General features: G+C 43.5%; 1 protein-coding gene across 1 annotated transcript in view; it reads right to left on the bottom strand.

Moving 5' to 3' along the window:
- The window catches only part of SETBP1 (SET binding protein 1), a 338,546-nt gene that overhangs the window by 149,778 nt on the left and 179,765 nt on the right, over nt 1-9,003 (bottom strand). The window lies entirely within an intron of this gene.

Below are 9,003 nucleotides of genomic sequence, written 5' to 3'. Positions count from 1 at the left end.
CTAAATCTACCTGAATATTTACTTGTCCCTCCCAGGGATGCATAGATGTACAGATATAAAATCAGTGCCTGTCAGCTGAGTATGTAAGTGTATCATCTCAATACTTTCATTTGACAACTTTCTAAAATCTCTGGGGAGAGTTGCAACAAATGTAGGTTTCCATCCCTCCCATTTCAGTGAAGCAGCAGTCCAGGTCACAGGTGGGGGGCCCTGTCACCCTCCCTCAGTGACTGTGTGCAGTGTCTGCAGCAGAGACAGACTTACGTGTTAAGAGAATGCAGTGTGCACACACCATATGGCTGGGACCACACTGTTAACTGACCCAACAGACTGGGATTATTTGTTGTTTATCAGACAAGCTTAAGAGAGATGATTGGTAAGACTTTGATCATAGCTCTCCAACTTTTCGAGAAAGAAGAGACATTTTAGTACAAAGATGACTAGCTGCTTCTTCTGATACTTCTCATTATTTGGCAAGACAACTTGGATTCTTTCAAAGCCACAGAGGCCTACTCATGTCTCTGGGGATTAATCAGAGAATTAAACAAATCTTACAGCCGTGAACAAAAGGGAAAGAATGTGGGAGAGGGGATAACTTTACAATGATAGGGAGGAAAAACAAGTTTGTTGGGGGAAAAAAAATATTCGCTTCTGAAATCCACCAAAGCCTGCAGGGAAACGAAATTATTTTGTGATTCCTTGTCACAAATGCAGAACTCTGAAAGAGAATTTCCACTTGCTGGTGAGTGGTCACACATGCTGTCATTTGGCACTACACCCTACACACCTGGGGAGGAACAGGTACATAACAGTTCAGACATAGATGAAGTATTACTCTCGTCAAGGAGAAAGTTCTCAAACTACAGCAATGAGCCAAACTTACTGCCCACAAAGATTGGATGTCAACCTGTTTCCAAAATCCTTTTCCTGGGACTTCCAATTTGCCCTCAGTTAGTTTCCAGGTTTCAAACCCCTGATAAGCTGTCAGTGCATCAATCATATTGATCTTCAGTGGCCATGTCACTGACAGTCACTGCTCATGTAAGTCCACCAAAGGATAAACATAATAGAGGCGCCTTATGCCTTAGCAGACAAGATAAACCTGGGGAAATGAACAAGCTGATTGTCAGAGTTCTAATAAATCACAAAGCTCCCTTATCTGGCATATAACTTTTCACTTATACCAAATAGGAAGCCTATTCCTTTTGGTACCTATTCAATTCATAAGTCTGGAGGGAAGATAAATCTTCCGTTAAAAATAACATAAATAGTATTAGTTTCAAACACTACTTCTTGGGATCCTGTAAAAAGTCCCTTCCAGGCACTGACCTGTACAAAAATCCTGGATTTGCTCTAAGAGTGGCCTAGAACTACCATTCAATTAGCTCATAAGAATGCATCTTCAGTCAGGTAGCACTAACTGGCTCACAAGGGATTAAAGTTCTTGGTTTGACTTTTATTAGCTCTATTTCTCACCAGTTGAAGTACATGACTTCAAGTTCAACTAAGTGGACATACTAGGGGCATGGAGTGAAAACTGTTCACCTTCCTGATGGAGGGAAGGACTGGCACTTTCTGCCTACTACACATGGTTAGGAATTTACGGGGTTGCCTCTTATGGGGATGGAGACTGGCTTGTCCAGACACTAATTTTTTTTTTTTTTTTTGTAGACAGACTCTACTGTCTTATACCTTCCTGCTGATCTGTGGGCTTTGTAACTTGGGTTCTTGATATTTGCAATTGTATATTTGGATGTCCCCTCTTGAAATGAGTTTTGCTTGACCACCTCTGCTCAGATCTTTAATTTCTTCTCACCTTTTCCCTGCTCAGATTAGCCTTGGGCATCCAGGACACGGTTGGCCACTTGGTTACTGTTCTTTCTGCCTGTGCTTCCCTTATTCTTGGTGATCTGGGACTTCTACCCACTCCTAGTGCTCACCCACGGACAGCTGTCCCAGCACTTCCTTGTTCTGGAAGATCTGCTTTGTGTGTTGGGTCTCAACTGCTACACAACCCAGGCTAGTTTGCTGTCACTCATGTCCTAATTAAGAACAAGGAAACACCCTCTGTTATCAGAGCTGCTTTCTCTACACTCAGGGCAGGAGTCTGTAGTCAAGACAAGAGTAGAATTCTCTGGAATCCTGTTCCTGCTAAGTGTAGACAGAGACCAGTGAGCACTGTGGACACCTGGCTGGGTATGTCCACGTGCCAGCCAGGAGACTGGGGACTTCCCCAGCTGAGAGCAGACCAGTGGATGAAGGTGGAATCTCTGTGTGAATTACTCGGGGCCTCCAAACAAAGGTTGCTTGGCTCTTTTCCCCACCTTCTAAAGGCCCACTAAGAAGCAGGCGCTGCATGAGGAATGGGAGTTAAACAAATACACATAAACAACAAGTATTAGGCAACTCTGTATCAATTGTCTTTACTTTTAGCAAGAACATTCAGAGAGAGTTTGTGGCCACACTTGAAAAATCAGTATTCAGAACTGGAGTGGTTTCCTGAAGGTCATATGCCTACTGAGAAATAATTTTGACCCTTAAGTACAACTTCTTCCCAGTTACTAGATGGTAACACGACCTACACATCCATCAATTCATTCCCTCAGCCAACAGGTTTTCCTGAGCGTGACTGGAAGTCACAGATTCCAAGTGTGATGTGAGAAGACCCTTCAGAGGAATTAAAAGTTACTCTGGGACTTCACAAGGCTGTCACGTATGAGAAGGGTCAAGTGCAACAGTTGGTTTTCTTTTACTTAACAATAATAATGAGATGATGAAGAAATGTGCAATCAATAATCTTTCAGAGTAAGAAATGATTGTCAAGTTAATGAAACTCAAGGATGAGGTTTTCTCTATACTTCTAGCATGTGCTGGAGTTCAACAGGAATTTAGACCCATGAAAATGGACCTTTCTAAAGAAGACTCCTCTGCTGACAAAACAGGAATATTTCCTTTGTCATTACATTAAAATCACTTTTTCATATAACATGAAAGTATCCTTACAAACTAGGGAATGATACAACCATTAAGAATAAGAAACAGGACCTGGTGTGGTAGCCTAGCGGCTCAAGTCCTCAACTTGCATGCACCAGGATTCTATATCAGTGCCGGTTTTAACCCTGGCTGCCCCACTTCTCATCCAGTTCCCTGCTTGTGGCTTCCGGGGAAAGCAGTCAAGGACAGCCCAAAGACTTGGGACCCTGCACCCATGTGGGAGACCTGGAAGAAGCTCCGGGCTCCTGGCTTTGGGCTGGCTCAGCTCCGGCTGTCGCGGCCACTTGGTGAGTGAATCAATGGACAAAACATTCCTCTCTGTCTCTCCTCCTCTCTGTATCCAACTTTTCAATGAAAATAAATAAATCTTAAAAAAAGAGAGGGAGAGAGAGAGATGAAGATTTTGATCTAAGCAAGTCGAGGAATTCTTTGGATAGTTGCAAAGGTCTAAGTTAAGACCAATAACTCAAGCAGTAAGCTCTGGAGCAGCTAAAGTTATTCTTAAAGACATTAGTTGTTTATTACTATTACTATTATTATTATTTTAAAGGCTTATGTATCTGAAAGAGTTACAGAGGGGTGAGGGAGAGAAAGAGACCTTCCATCCTCTGGTTCACTTCCCAAATGGCTGCCGTGACCAGGATGGGAACAGAATGAAGCCCTAGCCCTAGCCCCCAAGCCTACATTCTTTCTCAAGCAGACATGGGAGGCCATAGCCACGAATCAGATGGCAGGGTGCTTGCCACACATGGATAAGAGTAAATTGAGTTCCTGGTCCCTGGCTTTGTTCTGGCCTGATCCTGAACTTTGTAGATATTTGGGAAACAGTTTGGTAGCTGACAATGTCGATACTCTCTCTGCCTCTCTAATTAATAAGTTAATGAATTAATTAAAATTTCATACATAAGATGAAACAAGTAGGGTAGGGTACAAATGCAGAGCAAACTAGAGGCCGCTCCTACAGGGCAAGTCACCTTGTTTTTTCCTTATGTAGCAGGCACACAAGATGTTTCAGAACTGCGGCTAAGAACAATTGCTTCTGACTACACAAGGCCCAGCGATGTTACCCTCCATACCTTCTCAATGAAAGACATCTTGTCCTGTCTGCGTTCCATTTGTCTGTGACCTTGATATCTGTTAAGGAACATTGGCTCACTGAGGTGTAAGGCTACCACTATTTGGTCATTTTTAGCTCCTCATTCCCCCAGCTATATGGAGGGGAGCACTACATGGATTAACATTTAATTCTATCAGGTTCATAACCCATTAGCTTGCACACTCCTGTATTCCACCAAGCAGGATTCAGAACATACTGAAATAGAAACTTCTTCGTGATAGTGGTATAGTACAGCTACCAATATGCTCAGGAGAAAATTGCTCCTGGAACACGCTAAGCCGTGTGCTGTGGAGACAGAGCCTAGAGACAAGCAGCTACCTGACTTGTGATTCACATGCTCATTGACGTGTTGAGAGCTCTGAGGTTCTTGATAACACTCAATATTGGTGTATTTTTCTTGCTGCTGTTTAACTCAGCCGTTGCCAGACCTATTAGGTGATTGATCAGCTTGCGTTAAGAAATGTCCATGAAATTCCATGGTTGGAAGGTGCTGATCATGGCCTTTCTTTAGGTAAGAAAGTTGAGACTTGGGATTGCAAAGGACATTTTCTAAATTCTGCTACAACGGTAATCTTAGGCAGTGAGCTCTGTCAAAGGCATCAGGTGCTATTTAAATGTATCTTTGTCCATACAAAATAAAACCCAGGGTCTTTGTTAACAAAGAGCGGTCATCCTATAGCAGGTTTCAAGTGATTTTTAATTATTATCTTCTTTAATTTTCCACATTTTATACAGTAGAAGTTTGTATTCACTGTAAACAAAAATATATAATATAGATATATATGCATTATATGTTGGCCATAATGTGTCTACCCACTGAACTCACGATTTACTGAGAAACATTTGTCTTTTATTTTTATGAAAATCTCTGTAAGATGTGAGCAAAGTCTGAAGCAGTGAACTAGAGGGAGTTTTATTTGGACAAGAGCATCTCCTCAGACACACGCTCCATGTATCTTCCTGCACACATGCGAACTATTTCCCTAATGGCCTATTTAAGAACTACTCAGGGTTGCCAGGTCCAGCTCTAGTTTTCTGGTGATCTTATTTTAGTTTCTGAATTCAGAGACCTAGAGCTGGGAGTGAGGATCACAGGTCCTTGGCTCTCAAATGCTACCAGTTGAACAATATGCCAGCACCCTTACATGTGCAAAGGACATCAATGGAGGTGGAAAGGCTGGTTGAGGAAGAGATGTGAGGAATCCAGTGACTTAGAAAAACAGCAAGTTGGGAAAGCCTTAAAGTTGTATCTGTTGAGAAGGTTCTCTGTTCCATGTAGGGTGCTAGATAACTTGAAAACTTTGGATCTTCACAAAGCTTATGGAAATTGCATATTATAAGAAAGTGATGCATAAACTTCCAAAATATTTCTGCAACAAAGGAAACTCATCTTTATATCATTTTTTGCCATGTAACTTTTGGAGTCACTTCATATGTGCCCAGGGAGGTAAAGATTGCTCGCCTCAGTGTATGCAGGAGAAAAATGGGGCTCCCGTCGCTCTCCAACTTGAACAAGATCACAAAGCTAGTTCATGTGAAAGCCAAGATCCAGCCTCAGTGCTCACTGACTCTGTACCTGCAGAAAGACCTGTTCTATACTGCCTTCCCTACAGATGCTGCATCCAGAGACTGGATGTTTAACTAGGCTCCTGGGAGTGAGGTCACTTTGTTGCTGGGAAAGTCTTCCTAAATAAACTGGATGTCTACTTATTTCAACCAACTCCCATTGGTCTTAGTTTTCCTTTGGGGAGCAATTAGTTTAGCAAAAATCCCAAATCTCTTGTTATACATAAAATAATAATGTATAGAGTCTGTGAGTACATAATACTGACTATTGTCTCATGCCTCAAAGAGCAAAGAACAAAAGGGGCAAGGGGCTGTAGCATTGAAGACTTTGATTTTAATCTTGATTCTGTCCCTGCTGAGGATTTTGAGGGGGAAAAAAAAATCCATTAATCTGTCCCAGTCTCTACTTTTTCTTTGTAAAATGAAATTAATTATCTATACCTAATTGAGATGTTTCTGGTGCTCATTAAAGTTACTTTTAAATGGCTGCATAACATAAGCTGCTCTGGCTGATTTACATCCCGTGTACAGATCTAGCTCCCCGGTTAAGAATGCAATGCTTTTCTGAAAAGTTGCAACTTTCCGTAGAGGATTCTGGAACTCGTGAAGAAGAATCAATATGTCGATGGACATCCGATGAGCTAGTCCCTACCAATATATGTTAAAGGAAAGTGCAGTCAGTAAGACTCCTGTGTATGAAATATATGTATTTTAAGGATGTTGCAGGGGGAGGTGGAAGAAGAGTACTTGATGCATAAGAAAAGTTTATCCTTATGGCTAAGAAATGACAGTGACTCTAAGCCTAGCTCCCTGTGAGGAATGTAGACACGGACCACCCCCAGTGAGACTGAAGGAGATCTCGTGGGGGCAGGAGGAGGCGATGCCACCAGATCAGAGCTACCCTCTCAGCACCTTGTGGACCAATGATTCTCCCTCCAATCAGGGACGTCACTGCGCAGTTTCTACCTCATGCTGAGAAGCCTGCCCAGAGTGGATCCCTCCATGTTTTGGCTGTGGCAGCACTGAGATTGGCTACATCAGGCATTGTTTGATGCCCTCACCTCCATTTACTGCTCCTCACATTATCTCCTGATTTCCAAGTGTCTTTCCTGTCTCCAGAGGTGCGGGAGACAAGCTCTGCCTCTTATCTCAGAGTCAGTGGCGTTATCTGAGCAGCTGCCAGCCTCAGAAAGGCTAATGTCACACCATGTGCACCAGCTGGAGGAGCACTTTTAGGGGACACACACACACACACACACACACACATACACTCCTGGAATGAATTATCTACAAAGTCACAGAGCCCCACAGCATGAGCTCACCTGATAGCCTGTGGCCTAGTCTCCTGCCACTGTCCGATGCCATGTTTACCTGCCTATCTCCAATAGGACCCGCCCCATCCTGTGGGCAGGAGCCCTCTGCAATCACTAGAAGAGAGAGTGCTTGGGGCACAGGCAGCTGCCTTGGAGTTCAGGTGCATGCATGCTTCTGGCAGATGGAGCAGCCTTTATCATCAGCATGAAGGAGGGAGAGGCAGGTGAGAAAGAAATGAGACACAAAGGTTGCTAGTCACAGAGAGGAGGGAAGAGAATAGCTTCCCATTCTCCTCCGGGGCTCTGGCCTCGGATGACAGCTGAGCGCAAGTGGAATCAAATCAGCCTTCAGCTCTTGGTCCGCACTCCCCAGCAGCCACAGATACAGCCTGCGCTGGAGCTGTCACTCAGGCTGGGGCGCTCAGTAAATGTCCATGATTAGCGCCTTTCTCAATTGGGAGTGTAAATGGAGAATCACAGCTCACTTCTCAGAGGAGCGGGAACCACACACCCATTAATTTCAATGGAGCCAAATGTAAACAGAAAATGAATGTTCCTGAACAGTCTCCAAATCTGACTCCCCTTGCTAAAATGTTGGGGTGGGGCCAGTCCCTTGCTTTCTGGTGATCTCTTCTCGTATTTGCAGTGATCTGTATATCTGACATTCTACCAAATGATTCTCATAGGGAGCCAGTAAAAGCCCCCTCACCCCCCATTTGTCAGTATTTAAGGCTTATTGAACTCTTGGCGAGTTCTCTGCTCCCAAAGCTACATGTGTGTTATTGCTGCTTAATGCTGATCTATCCAATGCTCCAACATGCCAAGAAGTCTTGCTCATAATCAGAAATATATATTTATTAACTGGTTGGTTCATCTACAGAGAGGTTTTTCTGGAGATTGCCACATTCACTAACAACTACAAAAGCCAGCTGTGCTCTTCATAATTAAATCCTAGGCATTCTCTAGTGAGAAAGGGCTCAGGGTCCAGTCTGCCCAGTCCATCCCAGCCTCCGTGTCAAAGATAATCTCCTTCAGCTGTGTATGAATGTGGCTGGAGAGAAAGGCAGGCAGAGCTCTAAGCCTTTGGGTGCAAAAGATTCTCTACAAATGCGCATTCAGAATAAACAAAACCCATCAGGCCCCTGCTAAAGTCCGACGCCTGATTGCACTAAACACATCGCAATGGAATCTGCAATTGGCAAAGTAATTGGCGTTATTACAGCTGATGGGGAATTTCTGATGCTGCCTGCGCTCTCCTTTGAAATAATACTCAGCCATTTAATTTGTCCAGCTCTCGTTTAGCTGATTGCTCTTTTCTGCTGGAGTTTATCAAGAATGAGACGCACGCGCTCTCTAGAAGGCTGCAGGCTGAGATTTCACAGGCCTTTTCTTTTTTTGCTTACCTCTCCCTTATCCCCTTCCCTCACCCATCACTGCCATTGGCCATGGTTCACAAAGATGCTCAGAAGCCAATAATGCAGGGAACTGGAGGTGGGTGCATCGAACGGATTTCCCTCAAAGCAATCTGCATTGTGTCCCACGCCCAGAGATACCTCTACAATCCTGGCATACAATTACATCATAGTCAGACAGGGAAACTTGCAAGTCGTAAAAAAAGACTCCCATGACTTGTTATCTCCAAAAATAAAACAAGTGATAGAAGACATATTCATCACAATCAGAAAGCCGGAAGGCATTAGAGAAACACCAGAATTTGTGTCCATGTATTTTTGTTTGGGAGCTCTGTTTTGACCTTTTACACAAACAGCCTTAGAGAAGGTTCTACAAATATTTACTGAGCATCTACTTTTTGCTGGGAGCATACAAATTCACTGTTCACACAATGCTCATCCCCTCATTCCCTACTGTGGTATTTCTGTTCCTACCCAGATCAAGGACTGGGAAGCCAGATTTAGCCAGCTGCATTTTCTCACAATGTAGATAAGGCTGGTGTCTGGGCACAGAATTTTCTTTTTTTTCCCATCAGCAAGCTACTTGCGCTGTCAGCATGTT

Source organism: Ochotona curzoniae, unplaced genomic scaffold (assembly GCF_017591425.1).
Source record: "Ochotona curzoniae isolate NIBS_2020 unplaced genomic scaffold, NIBS_Ocur_1.0 contig_43, whole genome shotgun sequence".
NCBI classification, from domain to species: Eukaryota; Metazoa; Chordata; class Mammalia; order Lagomorpha; family Ochotonidae; genus Ochotona; species Ochotona curzoniae.
The sequence above is the reverse complement of the archived record's forward strand: the minus strand, read 5'-3'. Positions and strand labels throughout refer to the sequence as shown.